Source organism: Panthera onca, chromosome D3, assembly GCF_046562875.1.
Source record: "Panthera onca isolate mPanOnc1 chromosome D3, mPanOnc1 haplotype 2, whole genome shotgun sequence".
Taxonomy (NCBI): domain Eukaryota; kingdom Metazoa; phylum Chordata; class Mammalia; order Carnivora; family Felidae; genus Panthera; species Panthera onca.
In genome coordinates this window covers 47,608,246-47,625,312 of record NC_138350.1, presented here as the reverse complement: position 1 = coordinate 47,625,312, position 17,067 = coordinate 47,608,246, and the positions used below count along the sequence as shown (strand labels likewise).

The following is a 17,067-nucleotide window of genomic DNA, read 5'->3' as shown; positions in this document are numbered from 1 at the left end:
AGTTAACTTTATAGGAGAGTCTGACATTTAAAAAAAAAAGAATGTTAAAGACACTTGAGGACATAAATCCATTCGCATAGATCCTCAGATATGAAATTATAATGCAAAACTTGGATAAATTAAGCAGGTATATTTAAAAACAGAAACCTTATAAGCAAAGAAATACATATAGCCATTGAGATAAGCACAATTGGCATAAACTGTAGGCTGGACACAGTTGAAGAAATTTGTGAATTAGATAATAGTGAACAAATTGTTCCATATTTAAAGAGATATGGAAGGGAATGCAGAGTTTTAATAAGGTAGCTTAAGAAGGAAATGGAGGGTTGGTAGAAAATCTATATGTAAGAAAATAGAAGTTGGCAGTGTTCCACAATTAAATCTATAAATACTCAGATTATAAATCCACCCTAAGTCCAATCAGGGCAAAAAAAAAAATGAATCCATATCCAGATACAACATGATGGTATTCAGAAAGAAAAAAAAAATCTATTAACATAAAAGGCACGATTAGACTGGAAAACTCTCAGCAACAGTCAAAAGATAGAGGTGTCAAGTGCTGAGGGAAAATAAGTCAGCCTAAATGTTATACCCAGCTACACTATAATTCTGTAGTGAGGGTAAAATAAATGTTCAGACTTAAAAAGACCAAGAGAGTTTATCATTCAAGTTGTACTTGAGCAAAAAAGAAAACCCAAAAGAAGGTATAGGATTAAAAAAAATTACCTAAAATTTGTCAAATATAGTTATTTATGGAAAACATAACTTCTCTTTTGGGTGCAAAGAAAAGGTAAAGTTAAGTATGATAGGTTGATTGCATTCATGACCTCAATTCTTTACCCTTCTCTGAATTCATGCCCCTTTGCCATGTGACTTTGCAGTTCCTCTCACTGAAGAGGTGCAATCAAACTTCTTGTCCCCTTGATTCTGAGTTTGGCTGTGTGACTTGATGTGGCTGGTAGGATATTAGCTGATATGACTCAAAGAGCCTTGTAGAAGCACTGATGCAGTTCTGCTTCCACTCTGTACCTCTGTCTTTGCCATGGAAATTTGCCCAGGCTAACCTGCTAAGGAATGTGAGAAACATATGAGGCAAAACCAAGTCAACACTAGCCAACCCCCAGCCAAGATCAGCAGAGCCACCCAGCCAGCCAGCCAACTGACCACAGGTGCATAAGCAAGTCTAGCCCAGATCAACTAGACTCTGCAGCCTCTTTAGCTAAGTAAATGTTTATTGTGTGTTAACTGATTTGTGTGTGTGTGTGTGTGTGTCTTTGTTATGCAACACTGTAGCAATAGATAGTTGATATAATAGCAAGATACAAGATAGGAAACATGATGAATGAATTTATAAAGCCCACAAAGGGGCTTTCATGTTCAGGAGAATAATAGAAAGACTGAAAAGCTTTAGGCTTTGTTGGAAAGTTTTCAGGTAAAACTACAAGAGTAATGTTTAAAGTATTAATACAAAAAAAGTACGAGTCATGATTTTAAGAAGAAAATACAATTCAGAAATTTAGGAGCCAGAAAAGAGAGAGGAAGAAAAAGAAGGAGCAAGAGAAATAGAGAATATGTACTAATCCAATGGAAGGAAAGAATAAAGGAGTAAAAAGGGGAAAGATAGCAAGAAACTCAAAAAATAATAGGATAGGATTATATCTAAACATAGCAGTAACAGTAAATATAAAGTAAACTTATTTATTAAAAGACGTTAAATTGGGGAGAGGACCCAGCTATATTATTTTTATTAAGGGATATTACTAAAAATAAAAAAATTGGAAAATAGATACAGGTGTGTAAATACCAAAGTAAAGTTTAAAGCAAAAGCATTAGTAGGAACAACAAAGGATCCTAAGTAATAATAAATAGAAAAAACATTTAAGATATAATAACTTGGGAATATACAAAGCAAAAACAATTGAAAGCAAAAATATAAAACTTAAAACCATAGTGGAAAGATTTCAATCTACTTAGAGCAGAAACTTGGCTCAGATAAATAATAAGGGTATAGAACGGTTCTATCTAATTGAAATATAATGTCAGCCCCATATGTAAGTTAAAATTTTCTAGTGGCTACATTAAAAAATGTAGAAACAGGGAAACTATTTTAATATATTTTATTTAGCCCAATTTATCCAAAATACTATTTCAGCATAAATAAAATTCATGAGACACTTTAATGTTTGTTTACTTTTGAGAGAGAGATGGAGCACAAAGCAGGGGAGGGGCAGAGAGAGAGGGAGACACAATCCAAAGCAGGCTCCAGGCTCTGAGCTGTCAGCACAGAGACCAAAGTGGGGCTCAAACTCATGAACCATGAGATCATGACCTGAACCGGAGTTGGATGCTTAACCAACTGAGCCACCCAGACACCCCCACGAGACATTTTATATTCTTCTTTTCATAGAAAGTCTTAGAATTTAACTTCTATTTCAACTTACAGTACATCGCTAGTCACATTTCAAGTGCTCAGTGAGAGGCTACTGGTCTGAGGCTACTGTATTGGATAGTCTTGCTGCAGAAAACCTAATAGGGAAATCTCAGATCCTGTACCTGACGGTATACATTTTTCAAGTACATGCAATATATACAAAACTTGACCTTATGGTAATTTACAAAAGAAGTCTGATCAAATTTTTAAAAAATCAATATTATATAAATCACTTTTTCTGGAAATAGTACATTTGTTATGAACTTTCAAATTTTATTAATAACTTGTGGTTAAAGAGAAAATTGCAGTGGAAATTTAAAAAATTTTTAGAACTAAGCTATAATAAAAGTTGTCAATAGCAAAACTTGTGAGATACTGATAAAACAGTTCTCAAAAGTAAACTGACAGCCTTAAATGCCTTTAAGTAAAAACAAAAGACATGGAAAGTAAATTCAACTCAGGAATATAGATGAAGCTGAAATTAAATGCAAATCAAACAATAACGAAGGGTTTTGAAGGGAATAATAAAGATAAGAGCATAAATAAATGAAATAAGAACAACAAAATAAAAGGATCACCAAAAAGAACCAAATATCTTTTTGAAAAATAATAAAAGCTATAAATTGACCAAAAAAAATAAATTAAGGCACAAGTATACAGTTTTAGAAAGAGGAAGAGGAATGTGGCTACAAATGTGCTATATATTCCAAATATTTGCTAAAAGTGTACCATAAAAGGGCTGTTTAGCAAGCCTGGTTTGAACTTCTTACATCTGACATTAATATCACAAAATATAAGTAGGTGTGACATAGGATGTGGTCTGGCACCTTTAGGAATCATGACTAGATTTAGGAATCAAACAATTGTTTAATCACTATAGGCCATTTATGAATTTTCTCATTGCCCAAAGGGAGTCACTGTCAGCTCCCTGAAGACAGGGACTTTGTTTTTGTCTACTGCTGGTCATTTAGTACCTGGAATAATTTCTAATATGTAATGGATGGGAGTCTCATAAGTATTGGTTGAAAGAGGGTATTGGCAATGTTGGTTATGAATTGGGATGTATGCAGAAATTTAGAATTCATGCATTGTAAATGAAGTAATAAAACAGGTGGGTTAAAAGCCAGGGCCTTAACACAGTGCCTATAACACACTGTCTCTGATGCCTTCTCCACTGTTCACAGTCCTGGCTTATCCTGAGGTATCTGGCTACAAACCCTGGCCTGACCTCTGGGAGGTTATTTATAGTCTGTCTGTATCAGACTCAGATTCCCCTGGAGGTGCCATGTACTGTACTGTATATGAACGCATCTGGTCCTAGGAGTTTTGGATAAGGGAACATGAACTTGTGTAAATACCTATCCTTGAGCCATATAATAGAAGGATGCATTTCTTTTTAAATAGGCCTGGTCGTACTGGTGATTTATTAATGAATTAGAGCATCGCAGTCTTTTTATAAATGGTTACAAATTGGTAAGCACAGTGATTTTCTTCTGTTTCCCCTTGTTAATAATAATAATAATAAAGTCTCCTTGGAGGAGTATATTCTTGTGGGAATGCAGATGGAAGAAAAATGGCATTGATGATAGCATTCCTTTAGTTCGGTCTCTGTTATCCTCTGGTCTGTGCCCGGAGCTAAAGAAACCACAGGGTTCTGCAACTTGCTAGGAAAACGTGCTGTTTTGCTCCTGCAGCAGTGTAGCCAACTATATGATACATATAATGACCTTACCATCGTGAGCTTCCTTGGGCCTCTCCTCTTCCCATCTCCTGGCCTTGGCCGTATGCCCATTCTGCCTTAACAATGCTCCTTCTGTTTCCCAGGGTTTGTCCCGTTCTCTTCATTACCCTCCCGAACATTCCATCACATTCCAAGTGGCTTTCCTTACTGCATAATATTCACTCAACCATGTTCAAGTTGCCTGTTAAACCTGTTTCTTTTATTAACATTTTCTGGCTTCTTGCATTTCCAAGTTCCTCTCGCAGACAGTTGGCTTACATGAGGGGTGATGGGCTTCTGGCCTGGCATGCTTAGTTAGTAGTAATAACTTCTCTTCTGTGAAAACGAGATAGCAAGAGCTCCTTGGTAAGCATGCGTGGGATCTGTACACTCATCTCCAGGCTGACACATCAATAAGTTTGCCACAAAGGAAGATGAATGAAAATTCAGGCTGAAAAGGATAAGAAGCCATATCATATCACTTGCATTTGGAAACTCAGATATAAAATTATCTTCAAAAAGAAATACTACCTCCTCATTTGAACTGAATATACTGTGTTTCATCTAATCTAAGACCCATTTAGTTCACATTGTAGTGTCACTAAAATAGAAATTTTTTTTTTCCTCTCTTGATAATACATAAAATAATGATGTGTCTTACAATTAACAGTGTTATATACTACACGAATTACAATATAAACGGTTTTAATTTTTTTTTTTTTTTTTTTTTTTTTGAGAGAGAGAGAGAGAAAGAGAGTATGAGTGGAGGAGAGGGACAGAGGGAGACGAGAGAATCCTAAGCAGGCTCCACACTCAGCGCGGAGCCTGATGCAGAGCTTGATCTCACGACCTGGGGATCATGACGTGAGCCTAAATCAAGAGTTGGATGCTCAACTGACCCAGCCACCCAGGTGCCCCACAATATAAATGTTTTTAAAAGTACGCCATTTATTTTCATCTTTTTCATTTTCTTAATAAAGTTTCTTAGAACCTATAATAAGTGAATAAAAAGCCTTAATAGAAAAGCCATATCTTAAAAAAAAAAAAAAAAAAAAAGCATACTACATTATCTGTGCTATCTTTTGCTTAATCATTTGTCCTATTGTAAAAGATTTGGCTTTCCTTATGAAAATGCCTATTATCATCATTGCTGGGGTAAACATCTTTGTATGTATGCTTGTTCACTAAAGAGGCAAGATAGCAGAGTGGTTGAGTACATAGGATTCGGAGTCAGACTGCCTTGTTTTGAGTCTTGGTTCCTTCACTTATGAGTTATGAAAACTTGGGCAATGACTGAACCTCTCTGAGCGGCAGGTGCTGCATCCCTAAACTAGAGATAATAGTATACCTACTTCAGGGTTGTTGTAAGAATTAAATGAGTTAATATATACATTATTCAAACTTCCTAATGTCATTACATATTAATAGAGTAGTGCTTGGCACATAGTAAGTGCTATATAAGTGTAAATTGTTATTATTTGGGATTATTTCTTTAGGATAGATTCCAAAGTGGGCATAAACATTTTCTAAGGCTCTGGGTAAATACTGTGACTTTTCTTTCCAATTAGATTATATTAAGTTACACTCCTGGAATGGATTGAGTATATATTATCCCAGTTTTGCCAATTTTTAGCATTTTTAAAGATAAATCTTTGCTAATGTCATAGATGAACATGATAGTTTATTCTAATATTTATTTCTTCAGTTATTAGCCTGGTTGAATTGAATATTGGCCATTTGTATTTCCTTATTTTTTAAAAATCTAAGCCTTTATTACTTAATGATTTTAAAAGACTTCTTATATATTTGGATAAGTTCAACAGGTAATAAGTTGTACTTTTATACTCTATTTGAATAAGTTATGTAGTGAGTTATACTTTTTTACTAGTCTGTTTTTTGATTTTGGCCTTTTGTTTTTATTTATTTATTAATATTATTATTTTTACATTTTATTTGTTTTTGAAAGAGAGAGAGAGAGAGAGACAGAGCACAAGTGGGGGAGAGGCAGAGAGATGAAGGAGACATAGAATCCAAAGCAGGCTCCAGGCTCCAAGCTGTCAGCACAGAGCCCGATGCAGGGCTCAAGCCCACAAACCGTGAGATCATGACCTGAGCTGACGCCAGACACTTAACTGACTGAACCACCCAGGCGCCCCTCATTTTGGCCTTTTATACATATATAATTTTGATTTTGTGTAGGAAATATATTTTGTTGCTTGAAAGCTTGGAAAAATCCTTTTTTTCTTTGTTTTATGATGTTTAGGTTTATTTTTTACAAGTAACTTTAATTTGTAATATTTTTCAAATATCTTTCCAGAAGTAGCTATCTAGTTTCCCCAACACGTTTATTGATTAATTTGTTCCTCTTAAAATACGTTTTGAAGCAACACATGCTAATTTTAAAACAATTAGAAAATACATAAAAGCTCATAAGGAAGAAAACTAAAATTGTCTATAACTGTACTATTTAGTAATAACCATTACTAATATTTTGGAGTTCTTCCCTCCTTTTTCCCCCTCTGCACGATGTAACATTGTTATTCTTGCGGTTTCCTTTACTGCATATTAGAGTCTTTGGGGAGGGGGGGGGTCTCTTTATCTTGTTTCATTGTTCTATCCTTGCCTTAAACCCCACCACTTTAACTGTTTTAGCTTTACAGTCTGTTTTAATGTCTCACTTCACTACTGTTCTTGAACATGCCGATCACACTTCTGTCTCAAGACCTTTGCTTTTGCTTTTCCCTCAGATAACCACATGGCTCACTCCATACTCATTTCTTTAGCTACACAATGTCACTTTATTGGTATGGTCTTCTCTTCCACCCATTTTATTTTATTTTATTGTTATTATTTTTAAAAATATAATTTATGGTCAAGTTGGCTAACATACAGTGTATACAGTGTGCTCTTGGTTTCAGGGGTAGATTCCCATGATTCATTGTTTACATACAACACCCAGTGCTCATACCAACAAGTGCCCTCCTCAATGCCCATCACCCACTTTCCCATCTCTCCCTGCCATCAACCCTCAGTTTGTTCTCTGTATTTAAGGGTTTCTTATAGGTTTGCCTCCATCTCTATTTGAAACTATTTTTCCCCTTCTCTTCTCCCATGGTCTTCTGTCAAGTTTCTCAAGTTCCACATATGAGTGAAAACATATGATATCTGTCTTTCTCTGACTGACTTATTTCACTTAGGATAACACTCTCTGGTTCCACCCACGTTGCTGCAAATGGCAGGATTTCATTCTTTCTCATTGCCGAGTAGTATTCCATTGTATATATAAACCACATCTTCTTTATCCATTCATCAGTTGATGGACATTTAGGCTCTTTCCATAATTTGGCTATTGTTGAAAGTGCTGCTATAAACATTGGGGTACAAGTGCCCCCATGAATCAGCACTCCTGTATCCTTTGGATAAATTCCTAGTAGTGCTATTGCTGGGTCATAGGGTAGTTCTATTTTTAATTTTTTGAGGAACGTCCACACTGCTTTCCAGAGTGGCTGCACCAGTTTGCATTCCCACCAATAGTGCAAGAGGATTCCTGTTTCTCCACATCCTCGCCAGCATCTGTTGTTTCCTGAGTTGTTCATTTTAACCACCCTGACCAGTATGAGGTGGTATCTCAATGTGGTTTTGATTTGTATTTCTCTGATGATGAGTGATGTTGAGCATCTTTTCATGTGTCTGTTAGCCATCTGGATGTTTTATTTGGAGAAGTATTTATTCATGTCTTCTGCCCATTTCTTCACTGGATTATTTGTTTTTTGGGTGTTAAGTTTTGTAAGTTCTTTTTGGATTTTGGATACTAACCTTTTATCCAATATATTATTTGCAAATATCTTCTCCCATTCTTTGGTTTCCTTTTTGTTTTGTTGATTGTTTCCTTTGCAGTGCAGAAGCTTTTTAGGTTGATGAGGTCCCAAAGGTTCATTTTTGCTTTTATTTCCCTTGACTTCAGAGACATATTGAGTAAGAAGTTGCTGCAGCTGAAGTCAAGGAGATTTTTGTCTGTTTTCTTCTCTAGGATTTTGATGGTTTCCTGTTTCACATTTAGGTCTTTAATCTGTTTTCCACCCATTTTAAAATAGCAACCTCTTATCCCTGGGTACCTCCTATTCTCCTTCTTTATTTTTATTCCATGTTTATGTCATTAAATCACATACTACGTATACTACTTCTCAAAATAAAAGATTCCTTTCAAAATAATACTGCTCATTGACAATGCCTTTGGTCACCCAAGAGGTCTGACGGAGATCTACAATGAGATTAATCTTGTTTTCATTCCTGCTAACACAGCATCTGTTCTGCAGCCAATGGATCAAGGAGTAATTTCGACTTTCAAGTCTTATTATTGAAGAAATATATTTCATAAGGCCATAGATGTCATAGACAGTGATTTATGATTCCTTAGATGGATCTGGGCAAGTGAATTGAAAACCTTCTGGAAAGGGTTCACCACTCTAGATGCCATTAAGAACATTCGTGATTCATGATAAGAGGTCAAAATATCAACACTTACAGGAGTTTGGAAGAAGTTAATTCCAACCCTCACAGATGACTTTGAGGGGTTCAAGACTTCAGTGGAGGAAGTCACTGCAGATGTGGTGGAAATAGCAAGAGAACCAGAATTAGAAGTAGAGCTTGAAGGTGTAACTGAATTGCTATAATCTTATGATAAAATCTGAACCAGTGAAGAGATGCTTCTTGTGAATGAGCACAAGAAGTTATTTCTTAAGACGAAATCTACTCCTGGTGAAGATGCTGTGAAGATCTTTGAAATGACAACAAAGGATTTAGAATATTCCAAAAAACTTAGTTGAGAAAGCAGTGGCAGGGTTTGAGAGGATTGACTGCAGTTTGGAAAGAAGTTCTGCTGTGGGTAAAATGCTATCAATTGCATCACATGCTACAAAGAAATCCTTTATGAAAGGAAGAGTCAATTGATGTGGCAAACTTAATTGTCCTATTTTAAGAAATTGCCACAGCCACCCCAACCTTCAACAATCACCACTCTGATCAGTCAGCAGCCATCAAAACAAAGGAAAAATCCTCACCAGCAAAGATTATAATTTGCTGAAAGCTCAGATGATGGTTAGTTTTTTTAAGCAGTATTTTTAAATCTGTCTTCTCTCTCTCTTTTACAGTGAAATACTAATAGAAGTCTGGGGTAGACTGCTCAATGGGTTTTGGTAAATTCATACAGTTGAGGAGCCATCAACATAATCCAGTTTTAGAACACTTCCGTTACTCCAAAATATTTCTCATACCCATTTGTGGATAATGTCTGTTCTTATCCCTGATCCAGCAGCCACTGTTCTGCCTCTGTTGCTATAATTTTGCCTTTTCTAGAAATCTCATGTAACTGTAGTCATATAGTATGCTATCTTTTATTTCTAATTTTTTTCATTTGACCTGTTGATTTTGAGATTCATTCTGGTTGTGCATATCAGTAGTTTTCTCTCTTTTGATTGTTGAGTAGTAAGTATTCTATTGTATGGATATACCACATTTTGCTTTTTCATTCATCAGTTGATGGCCATTTGCACCGTTCCCAGTTGTAGGCACTTATGAATAATGCTGCTATAAGCATGTGTTAACAAAGTCTTTATGTGTCCATTTATTTTCACTTCTTTTTGGTACATATTTTGGAATGAAATTTCTGGGTTTTATGGTAAATGTATTCTTACATTTTTTTTTAAATGTTTTTATTTATTTTTGAAGGGGAGAGAGACTGAGCGTGAGCAGGGGAGGAGCAGAGAGAGAGAGGGAGACATAGAATTTGAAGCAGGCTCCAGGCTCCGAGCCATCAGCCCAGAGCCGGACGCGGGGCTCGAACTCACGAACTGGGAGTTCATGACCTGAGCCGAAGTCAGACGCTTAGCCGACTGAGCCACCCAGGCGCCCCGTATTTTTCATTTTTAAGAAACTCCCAAACATGCACAAAGACTTGAGAGAGACCATGAAGGGTTTAAGTTTGAACTAACGTGTTGCTGCTAATAGACAATTGCAAATCTAAATACAGAACCAAGGAGACAGGGTGGGGCTAGAGCTAGAGACTCAAGAGTCATAAAGCACAGGGGTGGTGTTGATGCCATGGAGTGGATGAGATGACCTGAGGAGTTCATGTAATATAAGGAGGACTGAACTCCAGTGACATAAGCATTTGTGAGATCAAGAGCATTAGGGAGACAATGTGAGAAATCAGGAAGTAAGAGAACCAGGAGAAATTATGTCACAGAAACCAAGGGAAGAAAAGTTTATACAGTAAGTGTGATCTCTGCATCCAAACACACATCTCCAGCCTTTCTGCAGAGGGTGACTAGGTCTCTGGCAGAACCCTTCTCGTCAGGGTATGTTTCAAATAAATACCCCGGGCTAAGGTTCCTGTTAGAGACAGTATTTCTCAAACATAGTCTCCTACTCCGTGGCTGCAGACCACTTCTCCCTGCCTTTCAGGTGTACCCTTTCTTCTGGAGTGAGTTAGCCACCAGTCTGCTGTGTTCCCCAAGCCCCAGGAACCTCAGGTGATACATTCATCCCACAGTCGTTGCGAAGGGCATCCTGGGCTTTAAGTGAGGGGAATATGTATGGGGGTATCACTCACAGTCCTTTGAAAACCTCTCTTCAGAGAAATTTCCATCCTCACATCACTGTGACTTTATACATTTTGTGCTCTTACATTACGTGTCGAGAAAAAAAGCCTTAGCTACCTCCTTAGCAAAATCCTTTCTAGGTGGGCTAGGACCTTATTTGGAGTGGGTTTTGGACCTCAGCCTAAGGTAAGACTGAAAGGTCCACTTTAGTACACTGGATTTCTAACCACTTGAGAGCGCTCCAAAAACAATTAAAATAAATGTTGAATGCGTGGACAGATGATTCCATAAATGATAATTTTCATTCCTTGTGATCGCCTCTTGGGTGTCATTTATACTGTTGGCCACTCCCTGATTCTTGACCCCCTGACTGCCCTCTGCTGCCTCCATTTCTACTTTATCAGGTATTTCTCATCTTTTCCCATGCTTACCTTTTAATGCCTACCCTTTAAATCTTGGTTTCCTCCAGAGTTTCATCCTTACTACCTTCCCTTACCTTTTTATTAAATATATTTTCCCTGAGAGAATTCCATCCGTATCCCTGGTTTGACTACTACATATATGACTTTCTGTCCTGGACCAGGTTACTCCACTTCACTTTAAACTAATGGTGTGTTGCAGCTGGCTTGTACCAGGTCATGGGAGCCAACTTTTCCAGAATTTTGCGAGCCAGTTGCTAAACCCAGCCATTATTAAAATTACATAAACTTACAATTAAGTTATATTAAGAATAAAGGTAATAAATATTCTTGCTGTTATGCCCAGAATTCGTGATCCCCAAAGACCACCAGGGAGCCGAGTCCGATGCAAAAGCAAAAGAGCCTTTATTCGAGCTAGCTCGAGCTCAATCCCCTACCTGCACTGACGCAGCGGTGAGATACCGGAGAGAGAGGGAGTTTCAAAAGCACAAAGGTTTTATAGGGGTCTTGGGGCAGTTGGTGAGGTAATGGCTGTGGCCTCAGCCGATTGGCTGGGGAAGGGTCGTGGCCTTGGCCGATTGGCTGGGGAAGGGTCGGAGGTCGCCAGGCGTGAGGTTACTCAAGGGGAGGAGGTGTGGTCTGAGGTTTCTGCGATTTTCCCAGAAAGGGGACATGTCGGGGACATAGTCACTCAAGGTGGAGGACACAGAACAAGATGGAGTCGGCTGGCGTAGGTCCACTCTTTCTTTCACCTGCTACTTTTTAGTATCGATGCTTTTGAGATTTTGTATGTCTATGGTATCTTTGGAAATCCTTGATAATGGTGTGCTATGGTGCCTCACTTCCAATTCTGCATTTGGCGATGTCATGTTGGTCCCTTGAAAATGGCCACAGTGGGAGTGTTTCCACCATGGACATTAGGAAATGCTGCACCTAGGGGCTTAGTCTATTGTTTTGTTGATTGTTGAGGCTTAAACGACCAAGAAAATGTTAATAATGTAGATTAAGCTTAATAGTGTGTTGCTCTACAGCTGTTAGGTTGTGAGTACACAAAGAATTGAAGGAATATTCTAATAGTCTAAAACTATTATCCAATTTAGCAAAAAAAAAAAAAAAAGTGCTCATCTCATTGGTGAGCAAGAGAAGTTTGGACTCATGTTTCCAGTGTTTCACTTTCTCTCACTTCCTAATGTCAACATAAATAACAGCCATATTTATGCCCTGAGTGCACTCATTCACCAGCTGCAATCACGGGTTGCAAGAGTTGGGCAATAGTCAACAAAAACATTCTGCAAGAATTGATTGGCGATTAGAAATTTATGCTAAAGAGTATGATATGCTCTATTATTATTTGTAAATTAGGAACTACACAGCCTCCATATCGGTAAATTGTATAAAACGTATGTACATATATATGCATGCATTCCCCCTGTCTGCACGAGAGCCAGTTAAATATTTACCATCACATCACTTCTTGAAACCCTCAGTATCAATTGCTTATTAGACATTTTAAGTTTACTATGATAGGCATCGCAGACTTAACATGTCAGAAGTGGAATTCATTTGCCTTCTAATGTCTTTTCCTCTTCTGATACTCTGTATCTTAGAGAGTTACCCTACCCTAGGAGGTAAAAAAAAAAAAAAAAAAAAGTGAAAACAGTGGTTGTAGATTGCTTAAAAGGGAGATAAAGGCTTGGTGGAGTTTGTTTAGTATAGTTTAGTTGTAAGAAAGAATGATCTTGAGCATATTCATATGGGAATGAGACAATGGAGAGGGGAGAATTGGAAGCTCCAGGAAAGAGAAGGAACAGATAACAGGACAGTCTGGGATAAGGAAGGAGAGGGCAGGGTCCAGAGCACATTGGCCTTGGACAGAAGAGAGTCACCTCTTCCACACTGACTGGAGGAAAAGAGATAGGGATCAGGGTGTGTCTTAGGTTGGGTTCTCTGGGAGCAGAGCCTGAGACAGGGATTCTTGTTCAAGTGATTTGGGTGAGGGGTGCTCTTAGGAGAAGGAATGAGAGAGGTATGAGAGGGTAGGGGAAGCAGGCTAAGCGAGAGTGTGATCTTGACTGGATACTAATGTCAGCTTACTCACCTTGAGGCCCGGGACTGGCCTTTTCCCCCTGTGCCAGTCACTCATTGGTTGAGGTCTGCTCATCAGAGGAATGGGGCTTAACCTTCCAGACCATGTGGGTTCTGTCTGGCTGAGGGCAATTCTTCAAGGAAGGCAGTAGCTGTGACTTTTAAACAACCAGCCCTTGGAGCAGCTGAAGGACAAGAATACCTGCCACAAAAGGGGATCTGAGTGGGGCACCAAGAGCATCCACTGTCGTGTGGATACATAGGCATAGATGGGGGACAGATGCAAGTGGAGAAGAGACTGTGACAGTTCCTCGTGAGTGGTCTCTCTCTAAAATAGTAATCCAAATTACCTGCTGAGGGTGTGGAGGAATCTGATGGGCACAGACAGCTTGAGTAGGGTGGGAAGATGTTGAGCAACTGCTATATGTAAGCAGTGGGGGAGGGGCAGCCCTGGGCGGTACTCAGAGTCCAGGGACTGTTGGAGACATGGAGTGAGTAGTGACAGCACTTTGCATTGTTACTTACATTCTTCTGCGGTCTCCGTGTGGGAGTGCAAAAGGCAGGTGGTTGGCTTACCCAGTGTTGACATTTTGCTGGGTAAGTATAATGCAGGCAGAAAAGGGTAAGTAAAAGGCATGAGGATGATGGTGAGAGAGTTACCGAAGGCTCTTACTACCTTTTGGGAAGGCAGAAATGTACACAATAAATTACAGGGGCAAGAGAGTGTGTTCACAGTGCATCAATAGAAGTACAAAGTAGCGGGTAAGATCACAGAAGAAAATGAAGCGTTTTCTGGGTTGAGGATGCAAATTTCTATGGCTTCACATAAAGGGGACTGCATTTAAACTGCCTCTTGAAGGGCCAGTGGGAGAAAAAAAAAGTCTCCTTGGGAGGATATGGAAGGGAAGGGTGTAGAGAAAGCCTGGAAAAAACGCATGAAAGCAATCTGGTTAGAGACTGATGATTTAACAGTATGTGTGCTAAAGCCTGCAACAAGGCACCTGCAATAAGTAAAGTCAGATAGAGTGGCTGGCATTGGCTCTTGTTCTTAGCCCCATTCTCAAACAGGAGCAGGCTAAGTTTCTTAGACTGGAGGTAAGAGGGTGGCAGTGGGTTTGGATAGAGGCCTGGCTAGGAGAGTAGCTTGCGACGCCATCTTTGGAAGCAGGGAGGCAAAGAGTGTGTTGCCACATCTCGGTACTCTCTTAGACTTATTTCCATGGCTGTGAAATGGGTACCAATTAACAAGGAGATAACTGGATTGTGGGCACTGCCTTTGAAATCTCGGCCAGCTATGAGCCCAGAGTTGCCCCTATTGATGTTTAAACCAGAGTAGACATTGCAACTGGTAGGCAAACCAGACCTCATCCAAACCATATTTGGACCCAGCACCTGACCCAGGACTACTGGCACCTAGCTGGGCCGGCTCCCTTAAACTTTCATTAACTTTATAATAACACATTTTACTCAATCAGTATTTTGGTTTCTGCACATGTGGGATTTTGATGGGGTTTTATCACGTAGAGGTGGTAGGGCGGACAAAGTGAAAAGAGTTGAAAAGGTGTTTTTGAAGACAGAAAGTGAAAATAGTTAAAAAGCTATTTTTTATTGAAAAAATGAAAGTAATACGTATTCTTTATAAATCAAATAATGTAGTATAAGAAGAAAAATCAAAAGTAACCATCCCCTCAATCCACCAAAAAACCCTTTCTTTCTAGAGATAATCATTAACAGTTTGGTATATAGCTTTTCATGCATACATAAACATATAAGGCACTTACATTTACATATAATATACTATACACAATATTCTGGTATTTAACCTAATACTTTTCAGTCAAAATATATCGTGGGGTGTTTTAATATGATTAGTGTTGCTTGTTTTCATAGCTACCTAATATTCCATGGTATTTGAACAAATTCCCCATTGATGAGAATTTAAGTAGGTTCTATTTTTTTATTATAAACAATAGAACAACGAACATCTTACGTATTCTTCTTTTTGTTCGTAATTACCTTAGATCAATTCCTAGAAGAGGGATTATTGGGTCAAAGTGTATGATGGTTTCACGTATCGGTCAACTACCTGATCTACATTGCCAGACTGCCTTCCAAAAATTTGCATAAATTTACTCCCAGTGAACAGTGTAGAATAGTGCTTATTTCTTTACCAACACAGAACATTATCAATATTTCTATACGATGGGTTAGTTTTATATGTATGTAAATATATTAGTATGAATATATTCGCTACAAAACCCTTTATTGTTTCCATTCGGTCTGTGGCTTGGGAGAGGGCTCCAAGGTGGTTAAAAAGCTGCCTAGTGGCTGCAGGGAGAAGCTCAGGCACAAGCCGTGCAAAAGGGGGATGCCAGTGGGCCCCCACCAAGGTTGCTGGGCTCCAGAGGCTCCTAGTTGTGCTTGCGGGTGAGCTTTTCCAAGAGATACTCGTGCAGCCCAGCCTGGAGGCGGCCAGCCCGCCGAGGTGAGCCAGGAGGTCGCCATCTTCTCGGTGAGTTTCCCTTGTTCACCCAGGAAGTCAGGAAGTGGAACTCCAGGAAGTCACAGAGATCGGGGTCTGCGCGGGCAGAACCCGGAGTATGCAGACCCAAACGGGCGTGGTTCAGGTTCTTCTCCAGAACCAGCGTGGCTTCCATGGCGTCCGGGGTTGTACCCACTCATCTTCCCGTGGCTTCTGCACGTCCTGGAGGAGGGCGTCGCCGCCGCGCTGGTTTTGCCTTTTCAAGAGACGCTCAGCACAGCACGCTCGCGCTTCTCGGCCAACCGGCGGAAGAAGTGGCTCATGCCCTCCGGCTCAACGCCGTCCTGGTTCAAACAGAAGCCGAGAGAGAGGTAGGTGTAGGAGGCCTGCAGAGGCATGTTGACCAGGTGGTTGACGGCGGGCCTCCACCGCGGTGGAATAATTCTGACGAATCTGGGAGTTCATCGTTGATCGGTTATGAGGAGCTAAGCTCCAAATAGGGTGTTGGCTGGTCCCGGAGGCAGAGGGTGGCGGAGGAGATGGCTCAGAAGGTTGCGACCGGAAAGAGGTTAGAGGGTGGCCGGAGGCTGATAGAAGGGGCGTCCCTGGGTCTGTTCTGGCTAAACACTGTAGACAGATCCGCCGGACCGCCAGGTGCACGCCAGGAGCTCCTGGATTAAAGTTACGTTTTAAGAAGTTTTTTTTTTTTTTTAAATAGTCGTAGTGGTAAAAGGTCAGCTTCCACCAGGAGAGCTGATACTGCAGATGGAAAATACTCTCTGGGTAGTTGAGTTCAAAAGTATGTTTAATAGTTAAGGTTACTGAGGTTCTGTTATAAATTTACTGAGTCAATGAAGATGGTATAGAAATCCTGGGACTGCTGATTTCAGTCCTCATTAGTTTGCAATTCTACCCAAAATTCCTGGAGATGGAATTCACCTCTGTGGTTAGAGATAGCAACTTAGTAGAATGTCTTTTATTAAGAGTTTACTTGTGGGGCGCCTGGGAGGCTCAGTCGGTTAAGCGTCAGAATCCTGATCTCAACTAAGGTCTTGATCTCTGGGTCATGAATTAAAGCACCACCAAAGAGCCTACTTTAAAAAAAAAAAAAAAAAGGTTTATTTGTTATATGCAGAAATGACATGATCAGAAACTTTCGGTATGTGGGGAATGCTTCTCAAACCTAAGCTTTCCGTATTATATGGTCATTTAAAAACTATTTAAAAAGGGGCGCCTGGGTGGCGCAGTCGGTTAAGTGTCCGACTTCAGCCAGGTCACGATCTCGCGGTCCGTGAGTTCGAGCCCCGCGTCGGGCTCTGGGCTGATGGCTC

At 39.5% G+C, this 17,067-nt stretch overlaps 1 pseudogene; it reads right to left on the bottom strand.

Moving 5' to 3' along the window:
* Nucleotides 1-15,505: 15,505 nt before the first annotated feature.
* Nucleotides 15,506-16,649, bottom strand: LOC132664991 (ferritin light chain-like; annotated as a pseudogene).
* Between the last annotated feature and the right edge of the window lie 418 nt (nt 16,650-17,067).